Genomic DNA, 24,313 nt, shown 5'->3' on the forward strand with positions numbered 1-24,313 from the left:
TAAATATATACATTTATGTATATTATAATAGATATTTATAAATATATTTATAAAATCATATTTATATACAAATACGATCTCTTATATCATATTTATATTATAATAATGATTTACAGAGCTAATGATTGACTACTCTGATGTTTGCCAAGTTATACTATAGTGGGTTTGTGCAGGAATAAATGCTACATATCACATGTCATATCATACATCTGATACAGATTTAGTTTGTTTCTGATTATTGCCACAGGACAAACTACTATGCCATAAAGAATGCTCCCGCTTCGTCACTGCTCGGTCACATCCTAACCAAGTACTTCTGACTTCCTTCTCAAAGAGATTACAATGTGCTTCTTCATTTCTCAATACGCCCACAATTTTTCTGTGCCTTAGGCCTCTGGGTCTGGCTCGTTCCTGAGCTGGTCTTGAAAGAGTTTTCCAATTTCCCGGTGAACCCGGCGCTCCCTGTCTGCGATCCCACCTCCGGCCGCCAGGGCGCGGCCGCGAGACAACTGCGTGCGGCTGGGGCGGGCGGAGCGACGGGGACGCGGGGGAAGAGCAGGGAGAGGGATGGGGACAGGGGATAGGGGACAGCATCGCACCGCAGCGGCGACAAACACCGCTCTGCTGCACAACCTACTTATCTGCCACGTTTTACACCAAGTTGCCCACCAGCGATTGCCCACGGAGCAGCCGGCAGCGACTCTCGCGAAGGACGGCAGGCACACTGGAGCATCAGGAGGAGAAGGAGGTGCTGCCCTGCACGAAGTAATCAATGCGTTTCAGAGAGGCAAACTAGCTCGGACATGTTGCTAGTAGTCAAACTGCTCCTCCGTGCGGTTTGCGACAGCCAGTGTAGCCATACACTGTAAGCAGATAAAATGCCAAAATCTACAAGTTCTATTCATGTTTGGTTTTTTTTTTTTCTCCCAGCGTAAGCTCTCCAAGGACAGAATGGAGATGGAGACCAAGCTGCCTTCTATCAAGGCAATGCACAAAAGAGTACGAGGCTATTGCCTGTGCTGTTTTACTTAAAATAGAAAAATTTATTCACTCCGGGGCTGTCAGCTCAATTCATCACAGAAAAAAAAAATTAAAAAAGCAAAATATAACTCAAAGATTAAGTTCTGCCTCACTGGGGCACTGAATAAAATGCAACTCATCACTGAATCTGGCCCACTCCAGGGACAGCAGGTGCAGCGTTAAGCTGTGCTTATTTCCTTCTCCCCTCCCCTTCTCTAAGGCAATCATTCAAACATTCTGACAGAAAGCCAGGGGAAGCCCTGCAAAAACTAGATCAAATAATAAAAGCAAAACACTGTTAACTTTTATGAAGAGCAGGAAAGTAATCTCGAAGTTACATAGAGGAAGACAACCAGATTCTTAGTTTTATTAAAAGATATTATTTTCTTGGCATAAGAAATTATTTCTTTGGCTAGGATGCAGAGATTTGATGAATGCCTGCAAGACAGGAGGGAAATAATTCATGTTTGTTCCCCTCTCCTTATGAGTCACTTTGGCCTAAAACACATCTTCCAGAAACTTTTTGGCTGAATTTGGCTATATTAGTTTACAGTTGACATCAGCAGGCTTATCTAACTCGGAATACTGTGAATAACGTTCAAGTGACATTGCTTGTCACTACTGTGCACAGAGTTTAAACACATAAAATACACTATAAACTATACACTTCATTTTAAGTTGAAAAAGGCATCTAATGATCAACAGAACCACATTATTCTAAAGTACACAGTGCAATTATTGAAAAGAATTTGTAATGTACATCTTAATATATAATTCATATGTTTAGTTGTTGTAATTATCCTCTGCATTCAGTGACATGAAAATTAAAGTAACAGTGCATGTGCAATTTATTTGAAGCAAACTAAACCCAGGATTAAATAAAAAACTCTAAATGCAGATGTTCTGTCTTTAGAACAAAATTATTTGTTTGACATTCTTGAAGCAAGTATTTAACAACTGTAAGTATAATCAAAACAGCTCTGAAACATTAAAACCTACATAATAACAAAGCACATTATCTGCAGAGGAAAGGAGTTATGTTTCACTTCAAAAATGAACAGCAACTGTGCATTTCCACCAAGGAGCTCTCAAATGTCTGTTGGAAGATTTCTTTTATGTCAAGAGCTGTGCTTAGCTTTAGCAAATGGAGAAATGGCTTTGTAAAGCCAAACAGTGTCTCAGGCCCAGCATCCTTGTTTTGTGCATTTCAATACAGAATGAGAATTACTTAATACTAGTCTTAACCTGGTCCCACGGACCAAATGGCCAGCAGTGGCTACAGGGGGCTACATGCACAGGTGGATCATACCTTCTAATTCAGTTCCATCTGAAAATAGTCCAGTTTGTGCTATCCAAAGCATTCTCATGACATCAACAAAATTAAGGGGGGATGATTAGGAGATTCTCTTTCAAGGCATTCTCATGATATCAAGTAAAGTATGAATATATATATATATATATGCAAAAAGGACACCAGTATACTTCCTAACATGAAAAGTAAATATTACTTTTCTTTAGTTCCTAAATTTAAGATACTATTTAACAGCTAAAGAAATTCAGCAGCCTCCCGTCCCCTAAATGAAAAGATAGCACATTAGATTGCACAATGCAAGAAAGTTATAACATCAAAAGCCCAAAAGAAACCCAATTTTAACAGAATTTTCCTTTAAAAATCTGCAGTATTTGGGAGACCTAGAGTTTGGGAACTGTCTCCCAATATGAAGAACACAGAAGCTGAATTCTGAATTGTTTGCTTGTTTAAAAGCTTGCAAGAGTTTATTTTTTTTATATAAAAATGTATTCTGTTTTGTGAAGATATGTATAACATCTTGAAGCTGCTTGTGCCTCAGCATCTTGAAAAACTTTCAAGAAATATAGATATAGTATCCAAAGTGCAAGTTTTCAAGAGCTCAGAGAGTCTGAAAGAGCTCTGAACTGCAACAAAGACATGGACACTATCTGGAATACAGCTGGTTGTAATAGTAGATTTTGGAAGTCTCCTTCTGCAAAGATGGGGTATTTTTGTAGCAGTTGATACTACTATTTAGCAAATAATATCAGCAACTGTGTTTCTGTCATGCCAAACAGAAGTAAACACACAGAAATACGCACCCAGACTCAGAGCTCATTTCAAAACCTTTTCCCTCAAAATTATTTTTACCGTATTTTCATATGAGAGAGGTCGTCAGGACAGAGTAAGACAGTTTTGAAGCATTCCTGAATTAAACCCAAAGTGCCAGATGACCCTCAACTACGAATTCCTGTTTATTCACTAGAGAAGTACTTTACTAATTCAGTAATAGTATTCTGCCAGTTTTCATCAGTCTTAAGGATATTTTCCAAGAGAAGAGACTTCCTCTTTCAAGCCATTCATCCCTGGTATCACTGCAGATAAATGAGAACTCTGAGCATCCGTTTTACTGTGTTGACACCTGTCTGCAGTCACTATCAGTTCACCACAGAAATGTTTGCAGAGGACGCTGAGCTTCTCTCAAGTTAAAAAAAATACAGAACACCGTAAAAGCAAGTGTTCTGGATGACTAGTACACAACAGCATGAAGACCTCATTGCCAAGGTACAAGAAGCTCCGTGACAACCTCATATACTATTATCTCCTAGCAAAAGAATGAGAAATTTGGAACATTCATAGATGTCCAATTACATTTGTTTCAAATAAAAATATTAATACATTTACCTCAATTAGTATAAAAAATACAAGCTTTTAAATAAGCTCTATATATGTTACACCAATGAAAGAGCACATAAAGTATTCAATGATGAGAAATACTAGTGGAAGACATATGTAAAAAAATATTAACGTGTGTCTACTCACTATTGTATTGATTTTCAATTTTTATCTCATAATTAAAAGGAAGAGAAAACATGAAGCTAATTTGAGGGGTTGATTCATTCAAGTGCTCTCTTTCCATCCCTTTTAGCATTGCTAATACCTTGCTATACCCTCTCCAGTGGACAGGAAAAAATTTTTTCCCCATTTATTTTAGATAAAAGATACTTATTGGTATATACTGTGAGAAAATGAATCTCTGAATCTTAGCTAAGAAGCTTCTCATTCCAGATCAGGAGCAGTAATGGTCCTCATGGATCTAAACCTCCTTTCACTCATAGTAACATACATATGAAATTGGAAATATATTCTGGTATCTCATATGCCATTCTTATCTTTATAAGCAGATGTTAAGCATGGTTTTGCAAAGAGGAGCTTTAAAAAAAATAAATAAATTAAGGAACAGAGGATATTTCCTCCTTTGAGTCTGACATAAAATGAACCATCAAAACTTACAAAGAAAAGAATACCACTTGGGAAGAAAAATCTTATGACTTGAAAGGCAGAAAAGAATTACAGGACCTTTTATTAGCTTAATTTGATAGAAAAAAAAGAAAAAATGGATGTACAAATTAAGAGGTATTCAAAGAAGTTATGGTTTGACCAAACAGAATGGATCCCATTCTCATTTCATACTGAAATCACTAATCAATGAAGCAGTGTACGTGCTTCACTGTGGGTGAAAGTTTCCCTAGCCAACCCAGGAAAGTACTCAAAACTTCAGATTCCTAGTGGGATGTGTCTGGCCTTTGGGTAGTATCAGAACAGCTAAGTAGCTTGCATTCCCCTGTATAATTTATAACAACTCTGATAATACCAGGAGATTTGCTTTAGAAAATTTGGAACATAAAAGGGCGTCAAAATCTCTCAGAAGTCAGCAAACAGAACTCCAGGAATGGTATATGCATATTACAGAATAACATTGTACACTTCAGTTTTGCCGCTGTACCAAATTACAGCCCAGTCCTGACTACTGGAATCCTGGACTAGATGGAGATAAACCTTTTGATTTATTATATACAAGTACACAGGTATACATCTTGTAACAAGCCTTTTCTGTAACAGCGAAATGTTCTGTCTTCTGTCACCTCCCTAAAAATACGCTGGCAATTATGAGTCAAAGTAGTTAAGGGGAAAATCCCACAGTGTGAATTGTATCATGTGAGCAGTGCAAGCATGGAGTTAATCTACTCAATTCTCAACTAAGTATTCAAGATGTTGGCTCACCCAGAGTGAACCAGTGACAAGGGAACAAGTGCTGCAAGTGTAGAGTGGTCCCAAAAATAGAGAAAAACAGCAGAAGGGGAGAAAGACAACCTCTCGATACTATCAGGGTATGCATAAACCAAAATTAGCTCAGTCTTAGGTCAGGGGTTTCTCCCCCCTCACCTTCCCTTCTCTTCTATAGGAGAAGTGAAAAAAGTCAAACATGACATGGACTTAATTCGAAGAAATTCCTCAGGCATTGGTTATGCACTTTCCACAGATGTTAGCTGTTTTCAAATGGAAATTACAGTGTCAGACATTATTTTCTCAGAAAAACAGTTTTAAACTCTTTTGATCAGAAGAGATTTAGCTCAGTTTCACATGAGTCAGGGTGAACAATTTCTAGATGGTCCTCTGGGAACAGTATTTGGATGCTAAAAGACAAAACCTCTTCAAGCAACATGACAATAGAAAAACTGGAGGTATCTTCTGTAGTGTGAAAGTGGGTGAAGGAATGGTGGGAAGAAATGCATGAGGACTATAGGGATTTTCCAAAAGAGCATGTGAGAAAGCAGCCAATAATCTGACAAATCATACAACATCACTTATTTCACAAACAGCATTTAGTCTCTAAGGTACAAAAAGGGTTTTTCTAGCTTTCAAAACAACTAACAAAGCTGCCAACTGTTACTCAATGCATCATCAAGCTCATGGAGGGAAGGGGTTGGGGAGACAGAAAAAGAGAGAGCTTTTATCTTCTGTAACACTGACTGAAAGAGTGAAGTCAAAAGGAACTTCAGGCACAGGCCAGGGTTCTCCCCCACAGGGCAGTGCATTGCTTGATAAATATTAAAATCAGTACAAAAAAATGTACATGAAACAACTGCCTTGAGATCTTCATAACACAATCTTTCAAAGTGAAGATTATAAATATATCTACTTGGTTATGTGAGCCCTAAATTAATCTTTCTTTTCGTTCATCTTATAAATTTCTTTTCTAAAAAGAAAATTCCATTTAATCACAAGTGTGTCCCTTACATGCTCTATTTACAGCATTAATTTTATGCTTGCTCTGTTTTTTTGACATTAGGGCAATCGCCCTTCTATCCCATTGTGAAATTTTTGTTACCTTCCTTTTAACACTGTGATGAAGAAATTTAATATAATATCAGGATTTCTGTAAAATAATACTTAAAATCATGAAGCTAAACATTTTTGAATATTGACCTTGCAGGTTGCCAAAAGTCAAGATAACCCAAACAAATTGCAACAAAGATTTTCCTGGTTTAGAACATAACATTTAATTCCCTTTGCCTTCATTCAATGAAGAACTATCAAAATACATGCAGTTCTGGCTTTGAAACAACTAAATCTTTTGCAAAGGAACTATTCTCCTCTGAATATGCTCTATTTCACTCTTGTCTCTAATACAACACAGGATAAACGCATCATTTAAGACACTCAAGGCCAGATGCTGTAAATTCACAGATGTTCAGCCAGTTTTCAATCCACCTCACTATCCACTTATCTAACCCTAAATTTATTAATCTGTCTATTAGAAATTCACTGTAGATAGTGCCTAAAGCCTTACTAAGTTGAGGCAAACATCCAGTACTCTTCCCTCCTCTACCTGGTCAGAACTAGGCTATCAGCCTGGTTAGGCATGATTTCCCTGTCATAAACCCATGTTGACTACTCCTAACAACATCTGGAAATTGTTTCCAAGATTGGTTCCTCCAGCACCTTCTTGCGGACTGAGAGGAGGCTGACTGGCCTCCAGATCCTCCTTCTTGCCTTTCTTGAAAAAAGTGACATTTGCTTTCTTCTGATCGCTGGGAATCTCTCCTGGTCACCAGGACCTTTCAAACATATTCTGGAATTGTCTTGCAACTTCATCAGCCAGCTTGCTCAGCATTCATGGATTCCTTCTGTAAGGCTCCATGGACTTGAATACACTCAGTTTAAGCGTTCCCTAACAGAATTTTCTTCTACTGAGGTTAAGACTTCTTTGCTCCCTCTCTTCTTTCAGTCTAGGCATGATTTTATTATTGATTTCATTGTGTTCCTGGCCAATATGTTATCAGCATTACCACTGTCCTCTTTATGTATAAATATATAGATATATTAAGAGTCATGAGAATCCAACAACCTCTTCCAGTCTCTTTTGCTCTGTTATCAGAGAACTTAAAAGATAGCTTAAACCTAATTTTCAGAAGCATTTCATAGGATTAATGTTATTAAAATGTTATTAGAATTAGTTACACAAAAAAGTTCCAGATATGGAGAAAGACACTACTGTAATAAAGAATATCATGATAATGTTTTGGTCAAATCCTTATTAGCTTTATCTTAAGACTTAAAAAGAAAAGTTCCCAATGGAGCATACTGAGACAGCAATAGAACATAAATTGACCTGTATATTTTTGCCTAGACCTTAAAATTCTACTAGAGAGAAAATGTATATTTGCAATTAAAAAAATAGCAGAAGTCTCACAAAAATCTATATAGGAGAAACATCAGACTATAGTCACAGGTATCAAGAAAGAGGGAACAGGATACACACCAGACATCAATGGAGTCTGTCTTTATTAACTGAGATGTTACTTTTTGCCATTCAAAGCAGGCTGCAGACACTAATTAAAAGACAGGATGGTCTGGGATTCCAGTGGGAAGCAGGAACAGTTTGCCTTGAGTGCTGCCTAGCCACATGTAGAGTTTCAGGGAGACATGATCAATCACAGGCTGTTGGCTACCCGTCAGGACAACTCACCAGCTCAGGCTCCCTTGTGCACAGCCTCTTCCAAGGCTCAAAGCTAATGAACTCATCAAGCAGTAACCATAGGTCCCAAGAGATGGACAATTTTTACAGCTGATCAAAAACCATTCTCCCACCAAAGGGAGATATTAATGAGAAAGTTGTGACCACGAGCAGGACTGGGCCCAGTCTGATTTACAGACTCAGGTAACCAGAGGACTGTGTGAATGGGTCTGCTGGCCAAAGAGTATTTCCAGAACCTGTTTTTGATGGTACAGGGCTTATATGCAGTCTTACTGTGAACACAGACAAAATCCGTCATGTCAGGGAAACTAGAACAATGGAGCACTTCTGGATCAAATATCTTGAACAAGTACCGTATGAAGGAAAGTGGAAGCAGTGGAGTTCTCCTTGGTGTCCAGAACAACCTACACATACACTCTGCCCTTTAGTGCAAAGGAAGAGGGAAAAAAAAAAAGGGGGAAGAAAAAGACTGCCATTTGGGATTCAAACAGTAGCTGGACAAGACCCTGCCACTCAAAAAACTTTCACTAAAGACAATCTAAAAAATTTTAAATTAATATATAATTACTGCAGTATTTGTATCCAAACAAGAAAGGTCACACACAAGCTGTACCATTGTCTTTTTGTGCTTTTGCTGAAAATTGAAAATGATTTGCGATACACAGGAGGTAAGATTACATGATGAAATAGTCTCTTGTTGTCTTAGAGACCATATGATTATCCATAACAGCTGTGATTTTGTTTATAGATTTTCTGCACACCAGTCCTGAAATCCAGTACATATTATGACTAGACTAGACAAATGCCAGAAATACTTGCATAAGATTATACATACACATGACTCTTATGCAGGCTCCTTACGGGAATCAAAATGGAGGGAGAATTTTGAAAACAAAAAATTAAAAAACTGTAGCCGTCTTAAAGAAATCTAATGGCAAAGAAGGCAAGACAAGGATATCAGAATATTTGCCAGGAAACAAGTTATTTGTTTATACACACCCATTATGACATCAGCTGTTGCGCTGCAAGTCACTATAATAAGTTTTGAGAAAAATATTTTTTTCTTTGACTGAGATGAGTCCAAGCTTCATAAGGGCTTCTTAATTTCAAAACTGGTGCTCAGTAGCTCTAAAATCCATGCATAAGAAAACCATCAATAGTAAGTCATGGGGGATAATAATGTAGAACCTTAAGCAGTTTACTGCTCAACAATTCATAACTTTATAATGTCAACATTTTAAATATTAACACTTGCTTCTAGTCAGAAGCTTGGTACTGCAGAGAAAGACTATCAGCTGTTCTAAGAAAAAAAATATATGAACAAGAAATATCTCAGCAAATTCAGATTGTGACTTAAAAGAATCCTGAAAGTTCTGAAACCAGAAAGATGTCTTCTGTCTTCATGTTAAACTATTCCAGAAGTAATAAGACTAGCATAATCTCATGTCACAAGCTAGTGACATGTTACTAAAGTAAGGAACGCTCACAATCAAAACACTGATTTCAAGATCTCAGATGACGCAAATTTAAAACTTACAGGTGAGCAGCTTCTGTGCAACAGCAGCAATGACATGCCTTGTTCAGCACTCCTACAGCACTGATGCAGGCTGAGAGATGTATATGCAAAGAGATAGTTATTTCTGTACTGAGAAGTATGGGATCCATGTATACTGCCTTGTAAAAGAAAGCTGCATTTATAAACCATACAGTAAATAAAGTATTAGAAACAAGGCAACATATTACAAAACATTCAGATCATGTCCAAAAGGGAAAAAAACCCACCCCAAACAACTAAACAGAAACACACACATCAAACAAACAAACAAAAAGCCAAATAATCTGAAAATACAAACATCTGTCAGATTCAGCTGTAAAAAAATTTCAACAATGGGACAGGTCAATAAAGAGTTTGAAGACCAGATGGAGGCATAACTTACAATAAATTTCTTCAAAGTCATCAAGAGTAGGAAGACTGTCAGAAGAGTATGGTAGGGCCAACTGATGCTAAAAATACAAGGTACACTTAGAGAAGATACAGCAAAGATGAATGACTCTCAAACACCAGCCCTTTTCTTAGGGGCTCATTAAAGAATGTGACAAAATGAACTATAACAAATCAGCAAAAGAGAACCATATTCACCCAAGAGTTCTAAAATGACTTAAAGATGAAAAGACTGAACTATTATTTATGGTATGTAGCCCAAACTGCCTGAGTATCTGAACTTAGAAAAGCTCCAGGGAACTACAGGCCTGTAAGCCTGGATTCAGTAATAAAAGATCATGAGGGACCGTAGTAAGACACAGACAATGCACTACTATGAGATCAGAAGACTTTGAAGAAGATAACTTGTGGGTAATGGTGATGTGGTTAATGCATACTTTTATTTCCAGGCACCTTTTAACAGTTCCTTCATTATGGATGTCAAGGAACTTGAAACCATGGTCTAAGATAGGAGGTCCTTGAATGGATATTTAAGTGGTGAGAATCAAAGAGGAGACTCTGAAATGCCTCTTTTTGAATGGCCATATCTTTTCCACATGAATCAAAACCATCTGAATCTGAAGGACTGAAAAACTGGGTAGCGGCCAAGGGGAAACACAGCAACAGAAAAATCATCAGCTGAAAGAACTCCTGGCTTTTAATAATAGAACAGCACTTTGAAAGGTCTTGGATACTTCATTCATGAGCTAGAATGACTAGCTTAAATCTTTTACTTGTAAGCATTCTTGCTGCTTCTTTCCAAACAGTTACATTGACATGTAATATGTTACATGACAACAGAGATTGACCTTTGCTGTCTTTTTTTCCAAAAGAGCACTATAGCTTTTTATGCAGTGGGTGTTTGGTCTGTGGAACTGCCTGTCAGGGAATGTCATGGATACTAGCAGATCATATGGGCTGAAAAAGTGCTCAAAGTAGAGGGAAGAGGGAAAATTACTGGACAGCTTCACCAAACCTTCTCAAATCATATACGTGTTGCAAATTTTGCAAAAATCCCATATAAAAATTAATAAAAACATCACTATTACACTCAAAATAGAATTACCAAGTCTCAAAAAGAAGAAAAAAATATTATAGCTACTAAAAACTCATAAATTAATTTATCACTTATCAAGGAACAGGATCTTCCTTATTTTAAACAACGATTCCCTAGAAATGATCAGAAGTGAGATTAATATTTAAATGCAACTGCTTTATTCTTCCAGTTCTTGAAGCCTCCAAAATAAAATTCATATAAATACATCAAATTTGTGTATCCACAACACAAAAACAAGCTTCAGAGAGTAAAAGAAATGGTGATACTTTTATCAACATTAGTAGTGAGGCTTTACAAGGTAAAAAAATGAGACCCCAAAAAATTCTATGGGGAGTAGAGAATCAACAGAGCTCAAGACATAAAAAATTACAGCTTTGTAAAGAATTCCAGGAAGCAAGCAAGGATTAAGACATGGCCTCTTTGCAAAGCATTATTTAATGCAGGTATTTTAAAAAGGAATTATGAAAGTAATCTGTTATCTAACAATTGTAAAAAGTCTTAGGTTAATTAAATGCAAGTAACCTGTATGAATTAGTCAAATATGCTGTGAACCTCGGTACTTTGAGTTCAGTACAAACTACTGTTAGAAACCTTATGGGAGCAGCAACAACACCAGTCTATTATGCAGTTGTAAAGCAACAAAAAATTCTTTGGACATACCTATCTAGCAGTTAAAAATGTATCATCAGCAGAAAAATAACTCATATTTCTTGGTATTAAAACCAGCAGAAAGCAGTTGCTTAGTAAGATAACTAAGGTACAGGCATATAGTAGCTATGGCTGTCAAGTTTTTTTGTAGAGAACTATTCCATCCAAGTGACTATGGAGAAGAGCAAATGGCAAATATTGAACACTTTTATAAGACCTCAGTACTTATTAAAGAGAAGACAGAAAACTAAGTTCTCTGAAAACAAAGTGCTATGATAATTGCTTGTTTCAAAACGCCAGCAAGAACCACCTATCTTTAACAGATGAAAAATCCCCAAATAAAATGCAAGGTTGGGAAGAACAAGTTGTTCTAGTGACAGTAAAACTAACGCAGCACAACCTGCACCCTACATTCCACACCACTGCCACTACCCCCTCATTTCCTGAATTCTTTCTCTTCTAAAAAGTATCAAATTCATCTCTGTATTCCCCATATCTTTTCAAATGAAGTTCAGGCTCTCTCATTTAACCTGCTAAAAGGAGTTGTGTGAAAGGCAGCACAGTGCTCTTGCTGCTGCCAAACTGCATGGGCACTGGCTGGCTCACTTCTAAGAATGCTGGGTGTCTACTTATCAGGCCACACAGTGTAAGAAATGGCTCAGTTCATGCTGATGTCTACTTTTTGCAAAGGCGTTAAATCAGAGTCTTTTCTCACCTCAGTAGCCACTTATTCAGAGATAAAAACCATTTTTATTAGCATACAATAACTACAAGTCATATATATGAAATGTATGTGACCAAAACGCCTCTTGAATGAACTTCAATTAAGTTAATTTCACCCTTCAGCATGAGTTTGCCTTTTAAGAAAATAAATCACTTTTAACCCAGAAATAAAATCAAGCTGGGGATAGGGATATTTTGTCATTCTTAAATGCTTGGTGCAGGTCAAACCCAAAAACTAATCCAGAAAAATAACATTTTTTATTTCATAAACACCAATTAATTTGACATGTGCTAATCCAAGCAGTTTATGCTTCCCCTTCAATATTTTCTAGTTCATTGTGAGATATCAGCCCATATACTACGGTTACTTCTGCAGGCAAACCATTCCAGTGTTAATCATCTCCCTGAATCTTTTCTTTAGAAAAGGTTATGCCTGTGACAAGCAGAAGCAAAAATGAGGGAGGCAAAAGGCTTGTACATCCCCAGGGATAGGCTCAACATAGTTTTTCAAGTTTTTCTAACATCATTCAGCAGACTTGTGTGATGAACTCCCACACCCAATAATTTCTTAAACTAATTATCAGGAGAAGAAGAGGCAAAAAAATAAAATAAAAAGCTTTTTGAGGAGAATCAGCCAAAAGAATCAGCATATGACTCGTGTTTAAGGTGGTCCTCTATATTTTACCAGACGCCCAGACTAGCTACGTCACTGAGCGTGGTTTATATAAAATACAAAATAGCCCAATCAGTGGCAAATACTGATTTTCAAATTATTATTTGCAAATATTATGGCCATATTTTCACATTTTGTAACACATTACCAAATGTTTACAAAAACTACAAACTTCCCCTTCACAGAACACATCATTTATCTATTATACTTCATTAAATACATGCCTGACTAGGATTTTTGACTAACAGTTTTATTCACCCTGAGGCCATGCAATCACGACAAAATAAGGTAATTATAAAATACAGGAAATCACATCTAATCTATGGCCTTAGATGAAATGCATGCTTCTCAACAAAAAATTTTGAAACATAGTAAGAGGATAGCACAACATTCTGAGCAAGTGAAATTTAAATTTGGAAACTGATTGACAATATTTGATATAACTAAAAATATTTTTTCATGTTAACAAAAAAATGTGCATATGTAAAGTGTAATTTCCTGTGTACACAGAGATGATAAGAGAATACATACTCAGGTAAATGGACAGGTAACTAGATAGGGACTTTGCTACAAAAAAAGCTGAATTAATTAGCATTAGCTTGCAAACTTAATAAATCAGTAGTAACAGCAAGTGTCCTCTGCACCCTTAATTTATGTAACCTGTACGATAGTCATGATCAGGTACTACTATTCTCATAGGAGCCCTGCCTCATCCACTGTCCTGGATGGCTTGCTCTCTGAAGGAAGCAAATACAGACTGAATGGCGGGAAAATAGAACATATGCCAGCGAACACTGAAAAAACCAAGACTGAGAAAATAAATATTTTTTTATATGGTAGTATAAACACTAGCTGATCTGAACTTTGAAGCAATATTTGAATAATACGGTGGATTTGAAAAACGCAGGGAAGCTTCAATACATTCACATACTGTAATCTGCTCCCTGAAACAGTTGCCTTCACTTGCAGATAGAAACAATGTGTGGATAAAGAGGCTACAAAGCCTTTCATCCTTTTCTTGCTTAGTCTAAGAAAATACCCATGGTGAGGTTGTTAGAACAAGTTCATTCATCATTCTAAAAACATTGTTTTGTTAATATGAAATACAGTGAATATGATTTTGAAACTGGATAATGCTTACCATATTTTTGGCTAAATAACTAGGGATTAGTCAAAAGAAACTTCTTGGCAGTACCCTCCTCTCACCAAAAAAACCAATCTGTATGTTTTACAAACAATCTCAAGAGGAAGAAACTGCCTGCTCGTAACTCCCTAGATAGTGTAGGACACGTGCAGAGATTCCCAAGTATTTTTAGCAGAGCTTCCTGTGAACCATCAGAAGTAGATTGTCCCAGTTGCCAACAGGAGAATTTGTCCTGTTAAAACACTGTGCTAGACAGACTAGCAAGATCCCATTTTTCTGAGGCATGGTATTAAATTGGTAGTAAAGAATTCTCCAACTGATTTTCTGATACATTTTGCATCAGGAACTGTCACCAGTTCCATAACAACACTCCCACTGACCATCTCTCTTGTGGGCAGAATACTAAAAAGAAGAAAAGAGACTATATGGCTCTTACCATTTTAAGCCTTGCCCTACAGACTGTCAAACAATATAAAAACCCAACAAAATTATTTAAAATCTTTAGAGATCTTTTTCTGAAAACTACACAGAAATGGTGTGGGTTTAATTATTCATTCCAGCTTCATCACTCCCTTCTCCTCTCATATGCATGAAATATATATATTTCCAATGAGAGATCCATTTTCTAACCAGCTTTAAATATATCACAGACATAGAAGGAAAGGAAGTAGTGTTTTCCTAGGTTGGAATTACAGAAAGATTCTCTCCTCTTCTCACAGAATACAAGAATAGCAGTCAGTCCTCCCCAGATAAAACCAGGTTCAATGAGCAGCACCACCAACAAAAATTTTTGTTATGCAGTCACGAAGTAAAGTCATCCTCAACCAAGCTCAAGATTATTTATTTCAGCATTATTTATATAAATTCTATTTTAAAATAAATTTTACATTTTCATTAATTTCCAGTGAATGCTCTATTATCACAAGAGAATTATTTTGTCAGTCTACTAGTAGATACAATTGTCTTAGTTATGATGACAGATGATTAAGCCACAAGAATTTTTTTTAGATGGTCATTTCATTACATGTGGTCTTTTTTCTTAGGTTAGGCTGAATTAATTTGGCATTGCAACAGTAAAAGTCAGGAAACTTTGGCTTACTGGAAATTATTCTAGCAATTCTATTTTTTATGAACACACTTTTATTTACTTGCACAATCCTTTAACCTGTGACTTACTCATGCGCAATGATAATATACAATATTTAGAGTCACCATCACCATTAAGTGGCAAGAGAGATGTCAAGAGGAATACATTTTAGATCACCTGTGTATCTTCTTGACTCAAAGGAATGACTAAAAGCTCCACTGCCTAGAAGCTGAGAATTGGAAAAAAACCCTGTATATTGTGCTCAAATAGATTCTTTTTTTTCCCCCAGCAGATAACTCTGATACTCCCTCCATTTTTGCAAGTAAAGCAAGACAGATGAAAATCAGGGGAAGTACACTGGACAATGTCGTTCCTAATGAATCCTAAAAGAGTCAACAAAAGTAGTTGGAAAGTCTGGTTACACTGGCTTACTTGAAAGGTGCAGGCACTTCACTGATACACTTTTAAAGTTCAAAGACCAAAATGATCTTCATTACACAGACTAAAATAATACTGCTGAAGCTTGAGAGGAAAGCAGAGGGTGAGAAAAGAAAACTCGCTTTGTTTTGCTGACATTGTTGCATGCTTATCTGACCGTTCTGTAACCAAATCTTGTTTAGTCTAATATCAAACTTCTTCTTGCCATTAAGTAAGACCTCATACCCAAGCAGTTTACTCAGATGCAATCTAAAAATAGTGTTCACTATCAGACTTAAAAATCAGAGAGAAAAGATATGGTGAAATGGAGAAGAAATTAACATCACAAAAACTCATATCTGAATAACATTCAAATGGTTTCCCACATATTAAACAAAATTTTGTCCTTGTCAAAGCTACAAAAATCTTTAATCCTTAATGAAAATGAGCTAGTCATTGACAAGGCCCCACACTTTCCCTGTATTTTATGGACTGCAACTCTGGTGTGCTATAGGACTTTAGCCCATGCAAAGATTTGCATGGAGAATAAAGACAAAGAAATGGCAAAATAGGGAAGCTGATGATAAAGAACTTAAATAAAAGTGGGTACTGAGGCTAGTGTTTCTGTCTTGGAATATTGGGGTCCTGTTGAGGAAGCACAGACATGAAAGAGTTTTCTTTCCTTCAGAATTTACTTTTAGGGTTGCCAACTACAAATACTTACAAAACAAGTAAGATAGGGAACCAAAGTCTTCAAATAATATGGAGAAGATGTTAATTTATGTTGTTTTAATAAACTTGCATGACGAATTTGGGAAACCTGTGATGAGTAAATTTATTTGATCTCTGAGTGAAGCAGGTTCACAGAAGCCAGTTTTCCTCCTTCTGTCCACCAGTTTAGGGATCTATTGGTTTGTTTTTGTGATGATTGTTTAGTCACAAAACCCAGCAATTTCTCAGTTTTCATATTTCTAGAGTAATACATATGACAGAAGCAAAACAGGTTATAATATATTCACCATTATTGCCATCTATTTACATCTTTTTTGTAGGGGGAAAATGTGTTTTGCTTTTGAAATATTGCTAGTGTGGTTCATGTGACAGAGAGGGTGTGATATGAGAAATTTTGCATTAAAAGTCCACAGCAGCTGAACCGTGTGCATCATTAATTCAAAATACCACAAATTCTATTCTGGTCTCTGCACAGGTAGTAGCAGTTCTGTAAATCAGTGCCATTTCCATGCTGTAACGTTCATATCCTGAAGAGTGCTGGATTCAGCTAGTTTTGGGGGGCAGCTACATATCCAGACTGATCTAGAAAAAGTTTTCACATAAAGATGCCTGTAGAAACACCCTGAGCAACTAAAATTAAGAGGGAAGCTTTTGTTCCCAGTGCTCTGTCAAAGTCAAAATGTTCAGGCAGAAGTTAAACCACAGGGGAACCACGTTTGCCAAAAAAATTGGCTACTGCTTTAATATGCATAGCTTACATGCTTATTCAGAAAATCACGTTACTCTGGAAAGATACTATGTGCAAGAATGATGTTTAAAAATCCCAAGTAAATATAACAATTCACCCAAGTATAATTATACATATAAATAATAGGTGCACCAATAACTACTTTCCTAGAGAAAACTTATTTCCCTCCAGCTGTAGGTTTGCATCACTAGGGCTTCCCTCCTTTTAGCTTGCCTCAACTTGAACAGTTTTGTCTGCAGTATCGATATGCAATTAACCACACACATATATAGATAGATATAGATATATATAACAAAAATTTGATGACAAGGTATTGTTTGAATTCTTTTTCTTATTTAGTTTGAGTTATTAATGCTAGTTGCACATGATTATTCTCTCTTTAAATACAGCTAGCATGATCCCAATCAATTTTCCTCATCACACTGCAGCTGCTAACAGATCCTACAAATCACAGTGGAGTGTGCAAAAAGCTTTTCACACCAGTGTTGTTAGCAGAAAGCTACAAATCTCCACTAATATTTCCTTACAGTACCCACAGCTTCAGTCCTGAACCAAGAAGGATCAATTGCTAGAATAATCCCCCAATTCAGAGATTAAAACCCTGACAATGTAATTCCATTGCTACACAACTTCCACATGGGGAAGGAAAGAACCTTTTGGCAGAGACCAAGCACTTTCCAGAGTAAAAATTTAATTGTTTACTTCTCCCTTTTCAACTCTAGGCAGAGTTACCAAGCCTGCTATGCTTGGACAATTGCCTGGTGGTTTAACAGCCTGAGGCAAGCAGGAGGTGCTTGAAAGCTCATCCAGATCCATTTGTGATACCACAGTTTATTTTCTACATAAAGCACAACTGATTGTTTCTTCAGTTGATTTTTTTAGGTTCTACACTTAACCTTTTTCACTTTCTTCCTCCAGCAACTAGAGGAGAAAATAGGAAAGTTGTTCTTCTTGCTGCAGCAAGGACTCAGAGGCACATTATTTAGCCTAGATATAGTTCCAAAATGTCCTAATGCGGACATAGCTTTTACTGGCAAAAGAATACTGGTTAATGTCACATTTTGCTGAATTAGGCTGAACAGCTTTTTCAGTTATTTATACTTTTTCCATTTTTACAAGGTTTCAGAAGTTCAACAATTTTCCTAACCCAACTGTCCTTTAAATAAATAAGCTCCTCAGCAACAAAAACCCAAATCCAAAGTCAGGCCCAGATCTGGGGTAAAATTTACAATATTTAAAGTCACTTCCTAAACAGATGGTAGGACAACACAAGTGCTTATTTAACAGAATATATCTGTATCTCCATTTCTGTTTTCAAGTTTTGTGTTAGAATTTCTTTATTTTGGGCACATACAGTAATGATTTCTTCTCATAAAGTAAGTAATTCCACATTAGAAACATTTTACTTGTCGCTCCTGAAACCTTTTAATTTCACTCCTGAATATTTTAAGTGGATGAGTGCTGCCAAAATACGAAAGAAACAAAATGCTTCCCCCAACTTCTCCTATTGTATTTTTCAAGGAAAAACACAGGTGCAAGGATGTGGATATTTTTTTGCCTTTGAAGAAAATGGTAGCGAGTACCAGGAGAATTCCAAATTCCTATAAATAGTTTGCATTTTTGCCTGACTTAGCACTGTCTAGAACATGGACTGGTGCATTATAAGAAAAACCGTGGAGCCAAACAAACAAAAGGGGTTTCATTTAAGGGTGTCTCTTTCTGGATGGGGTGGCAAAGGGTGGACTTGTGTTGGTCTTTGTAATATAGAGAGGACTCTTTAAGACACTATAGTCTTCCACTTAAAACTACTGAGTACTCACTACATTTACATACTTCTGTTTCCAAGTTGATAAGATGTTTAATTGGTTCAAACAAGGAAAAGCAACTGACGGCTGTGCAAGCGGTTAATTTTTGGAAGACACAATCTCTTTAACTTTTCTATCAGCTAGAGTGAAATCTTCTAGCCACAGAGCAGTGAAGTAGAACTGGTGCAGTCCTGAGACAAAGAAACAATCATAAACAATATTGTATGTCAATTCTGAACCTTCTTAAGACTTAGTTAATCTGTTTATTGGAATAAGAAGATAATACAGGCAAAATATGAAATAGGCATCTTTCAGCATCTAGTACATTCAGGCTATTACAAGAACAAATTACAAACCTAGAAACCAAAGGAATAAACTGAATTGTAAGATGACTTACTGGTAGTAGCATAAAAGGCTTGGGAATGAAAAGCTCTGGTATTCACAAAGCAGCTGAAACTCTCTTGAGATGAACCACTTTGGGGTTACCAAACCAGACAAAGTGTTAACCATGTCAGTGGCAGAAATGGCTTGTGACTGAAAGTGTAGTAAAGGTCTACTAACAACAACATAGAACTTATATTTTTAGACGTGTTGTCCTCATCAACAGTGTTTTTGAATACCCTCTTCCTGTCCTTCTGTTGTGAAAAACAGGGTGATGGTGATGAAGAAACCACAAATTTAAAAATATTTATTTATTCAAGCTATAACATCATTTATTCAAGCTATCATCTCCTGACAATGTGAAGTATTATGTTTTTGATCAATGTGCAAACATGTACTGAAAAGGTTATTTCATAAAGAAATCAAAAAGATGACCTAAACAATACCTGTCTAGGAGGACAAGGAGAGGGCATATCATCCAACACACTGCTCAATTGGACACACAGTAATGAAAGTCTTGGTATTAACTTGGGCTTCTTTGCAACTCCAAACCACAACACAGTGCGCCAGCTCTTCTAAAATTATTTTGAACATATTTTGAAAAATGCCATTCACAGTTTTTCCTTAAATCAGACCAAACAGACCCAGCTGAGAACAAGATCCCAACCATCTCTCCTGGCCAAGCCCTACACTAACTCTCCAGTCATTACTCTTCAGCCAGCACCACTTTGGTTCAGTTAGCAGAATGTGCAATTTAACAAAGAACTATTACTACAAATGGAAAAACCACAAATTCCCAGAGGCACGTGCAATGTGTGTCTCACAGACCACACCCCTACTGACAGAGTACACTGTGTTCAAAGGCTCACAACTTCCTCAAACACCATTTCCCCTCAGAGTATGCCAAAAAACTAATCCCAGAAAAGCCAACACCCACATGAACTTTTAAACCATCTTTTTAAAAAGAGGATATTTACTATAAGTTTTTTCTCTTGCCTATTTCTAATGACTGAAAAATGATGAATTAAACCAGAATGCAAGCACGAAAAATGGGAATTACACTACCTTGATTACAAATTTAAATACATAAGGTAAAGCTGAACACCATTGATATCAAATACAGTAGGAAATATTCAGATGAAATATGCAACCAACATATAGAAATAAAATATGATTGTGAGACACAAAGCTGTGAGTTTAGGGGATATGAACAAAAAGAAGATGATTGTTTTCATACCCTGTAAAACTACACAAAGAGTGTTTTTACTTTTGTTTTTTGGGGATGGGAAGCAAGACCTAACCCAAAGAAAGCTTTTAAGAAAGTCTTTGAGCGTATCATTCACTTAAACTAGAAAACAACAAAAGCAATCATTTTAAGCAAAAATTATACTGATGATTTCAGTATAATTTTTCATTGGAAAACTAAAAAAACATTCACAATTGTTTGTGGAATATACACATGCATAGTTTTAAATTATTCCTTACATCTTTGAAATTAATTAATTCATCTATGCCATCCTTTCTTAGAAGTAATTTCAGTTTTAAAAAATGCACGTTCTTAATAGAAAAGTAAATTTTTAAATATTCCTGAGAAAGTCTGGATGAAAAATTAGAGCATTACATATCAAAGAGGGGATAGTAGAAAGTAGCTTTAATAAGAGCAGTACTTTCTGTGGGACACTCATAGAAAAGCAGTGACGGAAGCTTAAATAGAATGCAGAGCCTACTGTTATTTGCATGTGAAGGTCTTTAGAGAAGGAAAATGTAAAAGGAGCAAATTGTTTGATTCCAAAATGAAGAAGCATAATCAGGGTAACAACTTGTATGAGTAACAAAAAGATCACACTATACCCGGCTTTTGCTTTTGAATAAAACATGCTTGTTATAAATGGCAGAGCACTTTCTGAAACATCACAATTTATTATTTACATATATAAAAAATGTTGCTTAGGGCTAGTGGCAAGAGCATTTGGGGGTAGTGACAAGAATGCTTGCCGAAAGTGGATCACAAATGGAAGCAATTTTGAATTAGACTGAGACTATGAGCTCATAAAAAATATTTCACTTTATAATTGTACTTTAACTCATTCATGAATCATGAAGATAGCATTTGAATACTACTCATCTATGCAGCAATCAGATACTTATATAAGAGTAGAATAAAAATTCAAAGATGCCTACCATCATCTTACCACTACCTCTTGTCTAAAATTTTATATAAAAATCCTCTTAATTGTGTAAAGGAGGTTTGATTCGAGAGAATACATAGTCAACCACTACATATTTCACATGCATAACCTTAGGTTGATCAAACTACCAGTGATAAGTCAATTCTGTATGTAAATTACTGCTAAATATTGTTTTCATACCTTACATTTTATAGACCATCTATTTCATTACAGCTAATTATTCTGGCAGCAAATACTCACAGTTGTACTGTTTCCTCAAAAACTGCTTTTAACTGCATTTTTTCCACCACATGCACAGGTTTCCTACACAGTTGGAAAAAAACCCCAGTTGTATGAAATCATGAAAGTGTCATCCTCAAATTTTGAATCCTCTTCAATCTTATGAACTTTCTTTCTTATTGAGCATCATAAATGTCAATATTACTGATATTTCTAATTTCCTGGTACATATATTCAGTTGAAATATTTGCATTTTTACACACCCTTTAGGCTAAATTTGTACAGTGGAGGGCTATGGCAGTGTTATCTGGTATTGCATACTGAGGAGCCCTAGCTTTATACAGTGTCTTGAAGAACCTAGACATCAAGAAACATCAAAATTTTCAGGTTACTATCAAAGTTCTCCACTCCTTGCTGAAGAAGTTCTAGTTGTAAGTTTCTAAAAAGCAGCGTATTACACCGTGACGAGGGGTAAAGATCTACTGAGAGACTGTGACAACAGGACATCCAGAACAGTAGTGGTCTACTGAACAGTGATGTTTTTATCGACTCAGTCTTCCAAGTAAATAATCCTAATAACCTAAAGGCCATATTGTTTCTAATGTAAAAGGTGGTTGATACCTGGAACAAAATGTAACCTGTGGCTCTTGATTCTTTCTCAGCAACTGGTAACTAGGTGCTAAACTCAGAGATGAATGTGGACAAGAAATCAGTACAAGACATTTTAGACTGAGAGACATCTGTTTGAATGAAACACCCATTACTGAAGGGTCTGGAGATCTTTTCAGTCTGACACTAACAACAAAGACACAAAAGACAAGTTCTTGTAGGACATCAAAGTTATAAAATAGAGAAAGCTATGTCAGTCAGAGTGAAAATAGTGGTTTTTATCCACAACATTTTTAAAGGAAATTAATTACTGAAGACCTAGACCATAAAATTAAATAAAAAATATATAGTACTCTAATTGCAAAGAACATCTACTAGTGCTACAAATAACCACTGCATTTTTTCCTCAACAAATGTACCAATATACATGCAATTTAAGCAGATGAATCAATACCAGGTTTTATTTCAGAACACTTAAGCTTAATACACAAAATAGCTTTGTCATTAAGAAATGGTGTTTATAATCATAACACGCAGCCTTACTACAGTGGACAGCACTGTCCAAAAAACCCAAAAGTTAGAAGTGATGCATGAAATAATAGCAAAGCAGATCAAAGAGGCAGCCTCGCCCCAAAGAAAAATTAAGCATAAAGAAAAAAAAGAGACTAATCTCAACAAAACCAGATACTGATAAAAATGAGGATAACAGAAGTTTCAGACTGATAAACAATGCAAATGTGAAACTCAACATCATATCAAAATAGTTGTTTGAATCAATTAAGGAGAACACATACATCTGTCTCCCTTTTTAGAATTAAGATAAAAACTGTACTTAATCAAACAGCAAATCACCTCAGCAGAAATTCCATGAGAAAAATTTAATGATACCTTTATTTTGCATTAGAGTCTTTCATGCATCAATACAATGACTGATAAAATATGATAGATATCAACATAGATATGAACAACAATCACTTTAACCTAGTCTGGAATTAAAAGCATATTATTGTTCTCATTGTTATGTGGTTTTGCATGACATGATCTGTAAGAAAGAGCAAAGCTAAGACAGCAACATAAATATATTATTTTTCATAATATTTTACGGAACCTTTATCCTTATAGGGTATGTTTATTAATTGACACTACAAGCGTATCCCAAAATGACGTGCTGTTCCAGTCTAAGTACTAAAAACAACTGGTCGGCACACCAAAATCTGTAACAGCTTGCTGGCACCCTCCTCAAAATCTGGGGTGGTGCAAAGGAAAAACAATACACAGTCAACTCAACTCGTGACTGAGATTCATCTGTTCAGCAGCACTGTAACTACATAAGCTACCCTGATCTGTATGAAAGTAAACAAAATAATTATCAAAGAGGAAAAAAAAAAGATGGTCTGTGTCACCTATCACAATCTGCCAATACTCATAATTCAGTTCACCTCTAAATTTGAAATTATTTATTACACAAACTGATTATTTCACTTCCTATAGAGGAACTTACAAACGCTAGCTACATATTTTTTCTACAAGTAATTAACTAAGTCTGTAGAAATAATCAATACACTTTATAGTTTTATATTAGAGATTTCACTTATCATAGAATCAGAGAGGTGAAATACCTTGCTTGACTCATATCACCCTGCAGGAAAATAAGCAGAATTAAAGCATTTTAAGATTAATTTTTGGTCAGCAGTGCAGATTTAGTTAACAAAACCTATCCAAACCAAACTAAACCAAATCAAAAAAACAAACCCCAGAAAAACACAACAAACCAAAAATCAGAAAACGCCACTGTGCCAAAACAGAGCTTCAAGACTTGCCAAAGAGGTTTTTTGTTTGTTTTCACAATTTCACACAAAAATAATCACAGTTTCTTCAATTTTCCCCATTCAGGATTAAAATAATTCCCAGAATACAAAAAATGTGGGGTTTGATCCACTTGATGGCAGATACAAAACAACAAATTATATACTTTAATAGCTAAACTACAGTTAGATCAAGCACAGCCATGTTTGAATCCTTGGCCACGTGCTTCTTTTAAAAGATC

Source organism: Corapipo altera, unplaced genomic scaffold (genome assembly GCF_003945725.1).
Source record: "Corapipo altera isolate COAL_440 unplaced genomic scaffold, ASM394572v1 58, whole genome shotgun sequence".
NCBI classification, from domain to species: Eukaryota; Metazoa; Chordata; class Aves; order Passeriformes; family Pipridae; genus Corapipo; species Corapipo altera.